At 37.2% G+C, this 14,185-nt stretch overlaps 1 protein-coding gene across 1 annotated transcript in view; it reads right to left on the bottom strand.

Annotated features, from left to right (window-relative positions):
- The window catches only part of LOC138704258 (uncharacterized), a 499,259-nt gene that overhangs the window by 444,619 nt on the left and 40,455 nt on the right, over positions 1-14,185 (bottom strand). The gene's annotated exons all lie outside the window — the stretch shown is intronic.

Raw genomic sequence — 14,185 nt, 5'->3', positions numbered from 1 at the left:
ATGGTGTCATCTAAAATTTTTAGGAGTCTGGCGTTTTCACATGTGGGCCTATGATTTTTCATTAGAATGATATTTCCGAATAGATTGCAGAGCTTTCATAGAGCTCTGGGCTCTTCTTAAAGGAAAGGTAGTGAATAAATGAAGACTTGTTGTCTCTCCTACAATAGTCATTTCGGAGATGACACACTGTCCATTCACTACAGTAATTTAGAACAGGTAGTTCTGAAATAATCGCTAATAAACAAGAACACGTTATTTATTTAAGTATTATTTTACTTACTTACTTACAAATGGCTTTTAAGGAACCCGTAGATTCACTGCCGCTCTCACATAGGCCCGCCATCCATCCCTATTCTATGCAAGATTAATCCAGTCTCTATCATCATATCCCACCTCCCTCAAATCCATTTTAATATTATTCTCCCATCTACGTCTCGGCCTCCCCAAAGCTCCTTTTCCTTCCGGCCTCCCAACTAACACTCTATATGCATTTCTGGATTCGCCCATACGTGCTACAAGCCCTGCCCATCTCAAACGTTTGGATTTAATGTTCCTAATTATGTCAGGTGAAGAATAAAATGCATGCAGTTCTGCGTTGTGTAACTTTCTCCATTCTGCTGTAACTTTATCCCTCTTAGCCCCAAATATTTCCCTAAGAACCTTATTCTCAAACACCCTTAATCTCCGTTCCTCTCTCAAAGTGAAAGTCCAAGTTTCACAACCATACAGAACAACTGGTGTTATAAATGTTATGCTTTATTTAACGACGCTCGCAACTGCAGAGGTTATATCAGCGTCGCCGGATGTGCCGGAATTTTGTCCCGCAGGAGTTCTTTTACATGCCAGTAAATCCACTGACATGAGCATGTCGCATTTAAGCACACTTAAATGCCATCGACCTGGCCCGAGATCGAACCCGCAACCTTGGGCATAGAAGGCCAGCGCTATACTAACTCGCCAACCAGGTCGACCTGGTAATATAACTGTTTTATAAATTCGAACTTTTAGATTTTTTGACAGCAGACTAGATGATAAAAGCTTCTCAACCGAATAATAACAGGCATTTCCCATATTTATTCTGCGTTTAATTTCCTCCCGATTGCCATTTATGTGTTACTGCTGCTCCAAGATATTTGAATTTTTCCAACTCTTCGAAAGATAAATCTCCAATTTTCATATTTCCATTTCGTAGAATATTCTGGTCACGAGACATAATCATCTATTTCGTCTTTTCGGGGTTTACTTCCAAACCTGTCGCTTTACTTGCTTGCTTACTTACTTACTGGCTTTTAAGGAACCCGGAGGTTCACTGCCGCTCTCACATAAGCCCGCCATTGGTCCCTATCCTGAGCAAGATTAATCCAGTCTCTACCATTATATCGCACCTCCCTGAAATCCATTTTAATATTATCTTCCCATCTACGTCTCGGCCTTCCCAAAGGTCTTTTTCCCTCCGGCCTCCAAGTAACACTCTGTATGCATTTCTGGATTCGCCCATACGTGCTACATGCCCTGGTACATGACAAAATATTTTTACCCTTATTTCCTTCATTATAATTACGTCGAGAGAAATTTACTTTCCTTGAAAGGAATCCCCTTTAATTTATTATAATGTAGTAACTATCTGAAATCGAATTCCGGTTCCTTGGTTGTGAAGTCATTACCTGGTTCCTGAGGGGAGTAGTCTGCCCTAGCAACTTCAGGAAACTTCCGTCGAATATAAGAACAAAAGCATAAAGAGGGAAGAAAACCACAGACTAACTCCCGCAGTTGTTTGTGACACGCTGTCAAAAGTTCACAGTAGGAAATTGAGGAAGTTTCATCGAGGAGGCGCACGAAACCACGCTGTGCATAACAGGCCAGGAAATTGTACCGTTCACGTGCAGATACAGCTCAGTTTATTCTCGCGGCTGGCATAGCCGTAGTCCAGTCTTATCATAGCTTCTCACCAAAGCATAATAAAATTCATCCAGCGCAGATTTTTATGTAGAGGTTAATTTTTGGTCCTACAGAATTATCTGTGATGGATACCATTTGTTATTAATGGAGAAATATTGGCTCTGGCGCCGAAGATCGAACCCGGGCCTTCCACTTCTACGCACTGGGCTCTCTAACCACTGAGCTACGCCGAAGTTCAACCCACCGCACCGGGGGAAAAGAACGAAAGGAGAAAGATTCGATCCGGTGTGGTAGGTTGACCTTCGGCGTAGCTCAGTTGTTGGAGCACCCAGTGCGTAGAACTGGGAGATCCGAGTTCAATCCTCGGCGCCGGAGCGAATTTTTCTCCGTTAATAACAAATGGTATTCACACAGATAATTCTGCAGGGACCAAAAATTAATCTCTATATAGAGTCGCCTAACAGTGCATATACCAAGTCACTCATTTGAATGCGCTCCTTGCGTGATGACTGTTGGCTTAAAAAATGTATGTCAATAGATTACGAGTATATAAGTCGAGCACGGAGTAAGGGCACAAAGGAAAAGAACCAAAGAAGAAAGAGTCGATCCGGCGCGGTGGGTTGAACTTCGGCGTAGCTCAGTGGTTAGAGCGACCAATCCGGGTTCGATCCTCGGAGCAGGAGCGAATTTTTCTCCGTTAATAACAAATGGTTAAGAATTTTGCTGAGAAAGGCGAACATGAGACAGAATTATCTCCGAACAGTAGTCATCCTTCTTCCACAATTGCTCCATTATCGCAATGTTTGAATAACCTCAATTCTTCGAAGGGAAGATACGAATGAAAAGCGGGAAAATAAAAAAAAGATATAAAGAAAAGAGGGAAGGAAGGACAGATGCACAGATCGATGGATGATATTATGTGGATAGAGATATAGGGTGCTATTCATAGACATTTCGCAGCACGCGCTACGAGCGTACTAAGCTAGCCCCGGCTACCCACTGGTTACTTGTACAGAATTCAAATCATATCCTATCGCTAACACTGGTTTATGAATACGAAAAACGCTGATCATCCACCGAAAGCCCGCGCTAAAAATGTCTATGAATACGGCCCATAGATTCATAGACAAAGACAGAGAGAGAGGGAAGGAAGGAAGGAAGGAAGGAAGGACGGACGACGGACGGACGGACGGACGGACGGACGGACGGACGGACGGACGGAAGGACTGACAGACAGATGGATGGACGGACGAACAAAAAGAAAGACTAGCAGGCAAAGGAGACATTTCACTTTTAGCCCGAGTATGAAGGATACAAGCTACAGACATTTTAGATGATATCTCCAAAACAAATTTCTATTTGCATCACATTTTTTTTATGTACATATGGGAACTTAATGTAATTATACTGTATATAGTTGAAACAGGCAAAGGGCCGTTGTAACAGGACTATAAGGATGTTAACTAGGAGATGCAAGAGCAGAGTGACGCTGGTACCCTCTGTAGTGAATTCCATTAAACTTGTAACGAAGTTCGGGGATCGATAACACCCACAGAGGGTCCCGTGAGGTGGCGCCTACACATTACCATAATGAATACGTAATAATGCGCATATTATTTTGTCCTCATGAATTCTCATACGGGGCGGGTCGACATGACCTCGAGTGTGAAGTGTCAGTCACTCCCCCCCCCCCCCACATTCTTCAAACAATTTTTAAGCTTCGTGGGTTTAAAATTTTGACAAGTGTAAGTAAAGAACTATGTATACATTTTAATGTCTCCAGTTATGGCAACACAGACTTTTTCGACCTCTACTAAGTCGTGAACTTAAATTTAATTTCTGATATGGGGCACCTACAATCTGAGTTCATTATCTTCTATAACACGAGTGTTGATAGTTTCTCGATAATTTAATTGAGCTTAACGAATGTAATAATAATAATGATTTATTTTAGCTGGCAGAGTTAAGGCCGTAAGGCCTTCTCTTCCACTCAATCAGCAAAAAGTGTATATACATATGCATGAACTTACAAAGAATCCAACAATTTGATTTAGATGAGAGTTACATGTATACAAAAGTTATTTACAAATTAAACAACAAAATACTATGAACTATTAATTAAACACTGAAATAAACTGTGTAGCAGAATTAAACTAAAATACATAGAATGTTAATATATTTCAAATAATATTAGATAAGAGAGAGATTATTACGAGACAATTAAAAACAGCACAATCAGGATGATGTCTAAAGAAAAAAGTAACAATGTAGTCAGTGATAGTTTAAATCAGTATGATTGGAGTGAAATGCTAATAAGGTTATCTTTTAAGCTGTTCTTAAAGGTGTTTATTGTCTTGCAGCCCCTAATACTTTGTGACAAGGAATTCCATTGATGCGAGGTCTTCGAGACTGAAGATCTCGAAAAAAATATCTTATGACAACATACATGAGTTTAGAAGCTCAATTAAATTATCACAAAGAAAATATCAAGCACGAATTGTATTCCGTGAGATAATTCCAATGCGAGAAAGACGTCATTTTCATTGGAATTTTTATAATATAATCATTATGTGCATGTTCATATTAATGACTTACTTCTTTCATCTTCGCAAAACACAAACATTTTTTAACTTTATTGCAAGAACAACGCGGATACCTGAAATTTAATATATTTAAAAACAACTGAAAATTTCAGGTTATAGTAACATAATGAACCGTCATTAATCAATAGTAGAATGCTTGTTTTCTCTACCGTAATTGGATGAACCAAAGATGGTAGGAATAAAACAAATGAATTATAGAAGAAAACTAAACATTTGAGGTTATACAATAATGAACAGGAATATGCATGAGTAGGCCTATAGGATTATTATCAAAGCAGAGATGATGGTAAAAAATGAATGTAGTATAAACAAATGAACGTAAGAGAAAAAAAAATATCGTTTATTAATTTTACAGTACTATGCTATGTACAGCGAATATGGATTATAAATAATGGACACTGAGCGAATTTTCCTGTGTTTTGTTTCTCTGTGCGCCGGCGTTTAGTTCCACTTTCAAGCGCTAGAGGTTAGAGTAATCGAGCATACGCTAAGATAATAATTCAGTATAGAGTTCAGACACAGGATCCAAACATTGCCTACCTTATTGCATAATCCAGTAACGCTTTTTTCAAATAAATTAATTCAAGTTAAGAGCTTTTCCTTATTTCTCAGTGACGAACTAGTTGTAATAATAATTTTTTATATTTCAGATATAGGCTAATAAATTATATTATAAAATAATATAATACATTATAAAATTAAGTATCAAATTCGTTTAATATTTGTATATAATATAATATAATATAATATAGGTATATGGTTTTACTTCTCATAAGAGTTTCGTTTTTCCATTTTCAGTGCTATCAAATCATTACATATTTTAATTGTTGTTGGGTTCAACGTCTCAACTCTCATGATAAAGGAACTCAAGAGTCTAGACATTACAGTTAATGACGGATTTATTATTTTATGGAAACAATTTATTTTATTTGAGTACATAATGTACCTAGATGTATTAATTATAGGCCTATGTGTTATATTTCCGCTGTGTGGACTGCTAGCTGGTGTGATGTCAGCGCCAACTCTAGGGAGAAAGCAGAATCTCACGCTCTAGCTGGCTTGAAGGTCATTGAAATCAGTCCGACTACATCAAAGGTACCGACGCGAAGTTTCCATACTTAATTATCTATACGCTGCTATGTACTATCAGTATAATCAGATTCTCATAGGTCAATCGAGTGAGAATGAGCTGGTTGATTGGCTATATGGCGCTCGTTTGGAATTATCAACAGTATCATGACTGAATGATAGGAGAAGATGCTGACTAGCAAAGTAAAACAAAGTTACAAATGTAATTGAGGATTACGGAGTACTTATGAAGAAATACTAGTTGGTTGAAAATATAATATTACACATATTTATTTAGCCGATATATTTTGAAGAGAGACCTACATTAGAATGAACTTAAATTTAGCCATAGCTAACAGGTTAGCGTGGGGTTAAGGTTTGTACACATTAGGTATTAGTAATAGTAAGGATGTCAGTCCTACGTGCTTGCCGTCTTTACTCCCAAGGGATTTCCCCTCGTGCTCATTTCTGTTACAGGCTGAATGAACCTCACGCCCATAAGGCAGCCAGAAGGATTAGATCAATGGACAAAATTCACACTACCAGCGGGAATCTTTCCGATATGCAGCTCAACGCCTTAACCGTGGCGCATGCCCCTTACAATGAATTGTCTGATGAAATATAGATAAAAGACATCTGAGATTTAAATCGACTTTTTGTTTTCAGCTAGGTTACGGAAAAGAAATAGATCTTACTCTCTGGGGCTGTTACAGCACAATTCACTTCAGTAAGGAAATTTAAAACATATGACTTTGAATACAATTTAGTGGAGTCTTAGTAAGTAATTTAGAATACTTTCTTTAATCAGGTTTGTTTCATTGTGCCTGTAAGACGATGGAATTTATCCTATTGTGCAAGTCAATAATATATTCCATCCAAAATAGTTCAATAAACGAACTTCTTATATACAATTGTTATTAAAATATTACTTTAGAGCTAAGGTGGCCTTTTATGTTATAGTCATTAACAAATCTCGGAACTTGGGGACTTGTGTGTTGTTTGGATGAGTAAGGTTAAGGTACAACGTACACAAAGCTCACGATGCAAGTGCTCAGGGACAGTCGTATGCACTAAGAAAGTGGTCACATCGAATGACAAGAAGATAGACGAGGAAACTGTGTCATGTCGAATCCAATGACAATGAGAGAAGTACAGGTAAACGGTCTGTTTGAGAAATTAGAAAATACAAATTATTCGAATGGGTATTATAGAAGCTTGGAAATACATTTTTTAAGTTTTAGGTACAGAATTTCGTGGAGGAATTCGGAGGAGATACGTTATTTTCTTCGAACGGAAAGTTTATATTTTGTAAGTTGTGCCACACACATACTAGATGCATTCATTGAAAGATAGTGCAGTCCCTTAAATTGTACAGTCCCTTGAGTTTGTGGAAAATTTGTCCATAGCCATTGGATCAAGTAGTAGTGACACACAAATTGAAAACTATTTTCGAGAAAAATTGAGGATACACTTATTTTTTTCTCAGACACGAGATCAGCTAGCAATTGCTCAAAATCGAACGAAAAACAGTGACAGTGAAAATATTCAGTATTTTAAGTTTCCTCCTAGTGGAAATAAATTTTTCTCGTTTGAAATCAGGTTTAACTAACAGGGGAAGAAGTTATGGGTTCGAAAATCTTGGAATGTACGTAGTCATACACTGTAATAAAATGTACAGAGGAGAACAGTAAAGTTTCTCATGTTTATGTTTATTATATATTATAAAACAAAAATTGGACTTAAATAAAAAACTAAAGATTATATACAATGAAAAAAAAATAAAAGCCGAATTTCTCCATACATTTCAACCAACTCACAACGTATTTTCAACACAACTCCATCATCAACTCTTAAACTATAAAATTACGTGTTTCAACCTATCATAATACTATCAACATGTTGTTGCATCAGACCTGACAGTACTTCCGCGCTGGAAGCGGGAGTTTGTTGATATTGAAGTCCGGTCGCTTAACCACGTGCAAAGACACAAGTCCCCAAGTTCCGAGCTTTGGTCATTAAATACTAACTTACATGGGGTTTAAAAAATACTTACAGAAGTTGGCGTAAAAGAAGTGAATAAATGAGTTTGAATTTCAATCTGCAATCAATATACCTCTTTTATTTTTGAGAAATGGTCTTGTAAAACACAGAAGCATGAATGACAACAGTTTGCTGCCCATAGTTACACAAGTCTTATGCATCGTATTAGAATATAGCACCTTCAGGGTATCGGTATTTTGCATATAAGAGATTGCGTTACTTAGCTTCAAAAGTAACAGCCCCTCACATTCAATCTCTGGTCACAAAATGCTTCACCACGGACCAGAAAACGTAGGGAGAAACAGTTACTACAAGAATTACAAATATAAGTGAAGACCTGAATTGAGAAACATCCTAAGTCCATTCAAGTAAAATTTTTAAGAGAGCATAAAAACTTTGTAGCCTTGCCATATAAGAGTACTGAAATACAGAATTATTATACGAATCAAAAACACAGGCTTAGAATGGGACTTGGGATATTATTATTATTATTATTATTATTATTATTATTATTATTATTATTATTATTAATACTACTAATACTACTTACTTACTTATAAATGGTTTTTAAGGAATCCGTAGATTCATTGCCACCCTCACATAAGCTCGTCATCGGTCCCTATCCTGTGCAAGATTAATCCAATCTCTAAATTATATCCCACCTCCCTAAAATACATTTTAATATTATCCTCCCATTTATGTCTCGGCCTCCCCAAAGCTCTTTTTCCCTCCGGTCTATCAACTAACACTCTATATGCATTTCTAGATTCGCCCATACGTGCTACATGCTCTGTCCATCTCAAACATCTGGATTTAATGTTCCTAATTATGTCAGGTGAAGAAAACAATGCGTGCAGTTCTGCATTGTGTAACTTTCTCCATTCTCCTGTAACTACACCCCTCTTAGCCCCAAATATTTTCCTAAGAACTTTATTCTCAAACACCCTTAACCTATGTTTCTCTCTCAGAGTGAGAGTCCAAGTTTCACAGCCATACAGAAGAACCGGTTATATAACTGTTTTATAAATTCTAACTTTCAGATTTTTTGACAGCAGACTAGATGACAAAAGCTTCTCAACCGAATAACAGGCATTTCTCATATTTATTCTGCGTTTAATTTCCTCCCGCGTGTCATTTATATCTGCTACTGTTGCTCCAAGATATTATTATTATTATTATTATTATTATTATTATTATTATTATTATTATTATTATTATTATTTGGGGGGGGGGAATTGTAGGCTATGCAAAACACAACATATGTCAGGTAAAAAGTCAAATTCGGTAAATATTGGACTTGTGATGTTTGTCAATTCAAATCTTCAATTATAGTGTACAAGAAATATGTTAAGTCGAAATAAGCGCTAAGGCACAAAATATGCACATATTATGTGCAATAAACACCACGCGTTAATGGCTTCAGACATAAAAAATTGCACTGTTTTATTACGGTATTATGTTTAAATAAAAATATATGCATTTGCATAAATACAGATATCTAATGACAATAAAAAGCCACAGTATACAACACAGAAAGTCCAAAGCAATGCGAAGAAAGACCACACAAGTAGATCAAAGCTTACCGAACACCGCAGAAACTATGTTACTTGCAGAGTATGTAAACTGCACTCACCTGCAAAAAAGAAGAAAAAGACCATTTAAAATGTATTTCAATATTCTGTGCTTTAAATAAGTTGTTTTAATGGGAAGACGGAATTAACTACTTATACATACATTTAAGTAAGAAATGAAATTACTAGTACAAAACTGAACGGATTAATATCTTACTCGTGTATGGCACTAATAAAAAGTTTAGCAAGAAAATGAGAACACATACTACTGCAAAATTATACGGAATAACGGTTGCTTTAAATCCTCAAGCATGAAGACAAATTTTGGCGTCCAGAGTCAGACACATAAAGTAACGTAAATATCGATATCAATATTAATTGAATATAAGGGCAAGAAATAGCATGGCCGGGTGAAGAAACACGAGAGAATTCAGCAATCTAAAAAAAACTTAACTCGTTTAAACTTACAAAATGAAAAACAGATAACAGTGACACGAACAGTTTGTTCTGGAGATGCAGTAGACAATTTTACCAGAAATTCTAATATCAGGCTCGGCTACACATCAAACTGCTTTTTCTTTACTGCACTTGTGGAAGTCCTTCTGCAATGCGACCAATCGATCACTCCCTGAAGGTGGTGAGGTCTGTGAAATCTGAAGACTGATTTGCTGGCTCAGGAAGGTATCTAACGGTCGTCAGATTTAATTGACCAAACCCATATACCAGCGAATCTCACCAATAAGGTCTTCTTGATATATCTTATGAAATTATTATGCTCACCTCCAGCCTATGGACTGAAAGTTTTAAAAGAAGTTGTATATACGACTAAACAGCTGTTGTCTAACACCGAAGCTATTATGCCATCTCGTATCATATTTCTTCTTTTTAATTACATAGATTAGGTCTTACAGCCTCTTTCGGCCTTCTTCCAACTCTGTCCTGGACGTCTTGCATCCCTTCGGCCTCTGGACATACGTGCTGAACTTAAAATTTTTAACCTCAATGATAAATTATTACAATGTAAAGAAGACTGGAAAGAACATATTGAACGTATGCATGAAGACAGGTTCCCAAAATGACTTTTGAACTATACCCCAGTTGGAAAACGGAGGATAGGTAGACTTTATAATAGATGGGAAGATCAATTTCTCTGAGAAGGAACGGATCAAATGGCCCAAACCTTGATCTTGATGATGACGATGATGATCTGGGTACATTCCATCTGCCTCTTGACTCCAAATGCAATGTAGCTTACGATAGAGTTCGTCATAAATTATTTCTGCAAAGTCATTCCACAAGTCCTGTAGTTTGTAAATTACGGTGCAGACCTCGATTGAAAGGTTGTTGACTTGTTTTAGTCTATCGTAGTTGGCTTTGCTTGGTTTCTCGAGGGCTGCAGGGTCCGTACACTATAGGAAAGCTTTGGAATACTGGGGTACAATATAACAAAAAAGTGATTCTTGATATTTCTAACAAATATATAAATGAAATCAAATTTGTTCTGAGGTATGATTATTCCTTCATTATTAGACAATAGTTTGCAATGCACAAAAACCTTGCAATTATGCAATTAATATACTTACTTTGAACATGTTCATTAAGTGATACACTGCTACAGTAATAAGGTCTGGGGTAGAGTGTAGAGTGTAACACTGGAGTGAGTTTGCCGTCAAGTAACAATTACAAAAAATATAACTGGTTCATATTGTGGGCTTCATAACATTATTTTATACCACTATATCAGTTCTTAATACTAAGATAATTATTAAATAATCAACCGAACAACGAAAGAAACAATGTTTTAACAAACATCAAGGTTGTCAAGATTAACTTCAAATTTCACACATGCAATTTGGCGTTTTGTTTTTCCCAAAGACACGGATTGTCGAAGAACAATTTTTATATTCCGTTCAGGCATAGAAGCTATATCAAGTTGAACTGGATACACAAACTTAGTTGTGTCCTTGGTTTCTCTTCGAAGAAATGACACTTCTTAATCTCAATCCGAATCCTTGTCCTTCTCTATTTTACCGACATAATAGATGCTAGTTTTACCAATGAACTGAACAAGAAAAATACTGGGTGTTCAGTTCAAAATGTGTCATGGCTGGCTGTATGTCGTCATGTGGCTATCCGATGAGCCTAGAGAATTCAATCTTCCTACACTTCCGCAAAGGCGTATTACCTAAATGCGAGAGAAGTTGCCTAGCAAGTACGGCGTTCATTCTGAAGATTACTTACCGATACGTATGGTAACGCCAGTAGTGGCAAGAATGTGAACTGTTTGGAAACACGTACTGAAGTGAGTTTTTTTTCTTACTGTCGGGATATGGGGGAGAGGGTTAAGACGATTACTTACGTATTTGTTGACATTAACTTCGACGGTCAACATGGACACGGAGAATTTGATTTGTGTTGTGGAATGTTACCGTACGCAACCTATGATAACAAATACCCTGCGTACGACTTGCCGGCGCAAAACACAGTTCGAGAGAGGTTATGGTAGCACACAGACCGTACAGACCGTCATCTGTTGCTACGACGTTCAAGTTATTCCGTACACGTTCTCAAGTTCAGATTGAAGAACGCCTTAAATAATAGGCAACTTCTCTAACATATAAGCTGAAACTCGCTTCAAATCGGTGACCCAACAACAGTGACGTCATGACACACTTTGAAATGAACACCCAGTAGACCCCTTTCACGGGTTTCATTGTTTGTTGAATTGTCCTTTCGGGAAAACAGTGTTTTTATAACAATTTATCATGTGTATTCAAAAGGCATATCGGTCTTTTATTTTGACTATTACACTTTTACTACGTCACACTACTTTCGACCAATAAAACGGTACGAAAGGACGTATTTCAACCAATCATGGCTGCTTATCGCACAATTTTATCGCGTCCCTAGCATTTGTTTCTTTGTTTGCCAACATTTCACACTGCGCTGGTCTGGACGTCAAAAAAAAAAAAAAAAAAAAAAATAGAAAATTACATACCACTTCAGTCCATGCACAGCAGTTTCAAATATGACTCGCATTGGCATTCAAGAACAAGAATTAATAAAAATCACTGATCATACCTATGCATCTTCTGAAATCCGATTTACAAATAAATGAAGAGCACCATTCGGAAATTCTGAATAAGTTGAACACACCATGTAGGCCTACATCAACGAGTTCCACTTCTATTACGCACACTTCCAATATAACATCAATTGAACCACCAACCACATTCAAATTTGAAAATTGTACATTCAATAATTATTCCTTTTAAAATTATGCATGTTTATTTTTTATGTCATCGTCGTTAATTAAAACTTTTCTAACACTTGTGTATATTATTTAGGTTATGTTATAGCTTCTGCTATATGATATTATGGATAGTCACATATCAGAGATTGTTTAATATTAAGATTTATTGAAAATCATCTGTCAAGTGACGTTGATTACTGGGATTCGGATAATTGAAGTGGAATGAAACTGAATCAACAAAGCCTTCTTTACTAGTAACGCTGCCATCGTGATATAGATCGATAACTTCTCGACGAGGAGGCATTGCTAGTAATAGTAATAACTCACTACTGCCACCTAGCATGCATCTAGCGTAATATTTGTAATGTTGAGATGGTACAATAATACATTTGAAGACAGTTGTATTTTCGTAAGTCAATTAATATTTTATTGTATTGGAGTACTTCGTTACTTCTAATCTTTATATACTTTCTTCTAATCGTGTAATAGTCAATTAAATCCCACTCGAGTTTTGATTTTCTCTAGATAAATTTGCTCGTGTTCCACTCGCAGATTTATCGATAAAATCAAAATCTCTAGTGAGATTACTGTTGACAATACATAGAGTTCTTGTTCTTTTTAGGAATTGTAATGATTTGCGAATGTTTCCAAGATGAGGGAAAATATTGCATTTTCAATGCTGAGTTGAACAACTTAGTAATATGGCATATAGCTTTCTTTGGTAGATTTTTTTAGAGCTAAATTACTAATTTTGTCTGGTCCAGGAGATTTTGATGTTACGTTTTATTCAACAACGCTCGCAATTGCAGAGGTTATATCAGCGTCGCCGTTATGCCGAAATGTTTGTCCCGCAGGAGTTCTTCTACATGCCAGTAAATCTACAGACACGAGCCTGTCGTATTTAAGCATACTTAAATACCATCGACCTGGCCCGGGATCGAACCCGCAACCTCGGGCATAGAAGGCCAGCGCTATACCAACTGAGCCAACCAGGTCGACAGTAGATTTTGAAGATTTTAAAGTCTTAATATTTTTTTTTTTTTAACTTCTGAAGGGGTTGTATGAAGAATAGTACTCGTATCATGAACTTTTAAATTTCTATTAATATTATCAATCATGTCTTGGTTTGAGATCAAGTAGTTCGGGTCAGCAGAAGGTTCTCTAAATGATCCCTAAGATGCAAATCTAGTCTTTCAGGTGAAGCTCCCTGTAAAGCATATTTGAATAATTTCAAGGCAAAAATTGTTCCGGGGCCGGGTATCGATCCCGGGACCTCTGGTTGAACGTACCAGCGCTCTACCACTGAGCTACCCGGGAACTCCACTCGACACCGTCTCAACTTTTTCAACACAGAGATTGTGTGCACTCGTTGTGGGTCTCTGGCGTTTCGTCAGCCCACGCGAGTTGTGTGGATATAAAGGGAAAAGTTGAGACGGTGTCGGGTGGAGTTCCCGGGTAGCTCAGTGGTAGAGCGCTGGTAGTTCAACCAGAGTTCCCGGGATCGATACCCGGCCCCGGAACAATTTTTCCCTTGAAATTATTCAAATCTGCTTTACAGGGAGCTTCACCTGAAAGACTAGATTTGCATAATATATACGTTACTATGTACGTTAACAGAAAACCACAATTCCAAGTCACACAGAGATTGTGTGCACTTGTTGTGGGTCTCTGGCGTTTTGTCAGCCCACGCGAGTTGTGTGGATATAAAAAGGGAAAAGTTGAGACGGTTCGGGTGGAGTTCCCAGGTAGCT

The sequence above is a fragment of the Periplaneta americana genome, chromosome 8 (assembly GCF_040183065.1).
Source record: "Periplaneta americana isolate PAMFEO1 chromosome 8, P.americana_PAMFEO1_priV1, whole genome shotgun sequence".
Classification (NCBI taxonomy): Eukaryota; Metazoa; Arthropoda; class Insecta; order Blattodea; family Blattidae; genus Periplaneta; species Periplaneta americana.
This window is presented reverse-complemented; position numbering and strand designations above follow the sequence as displayed.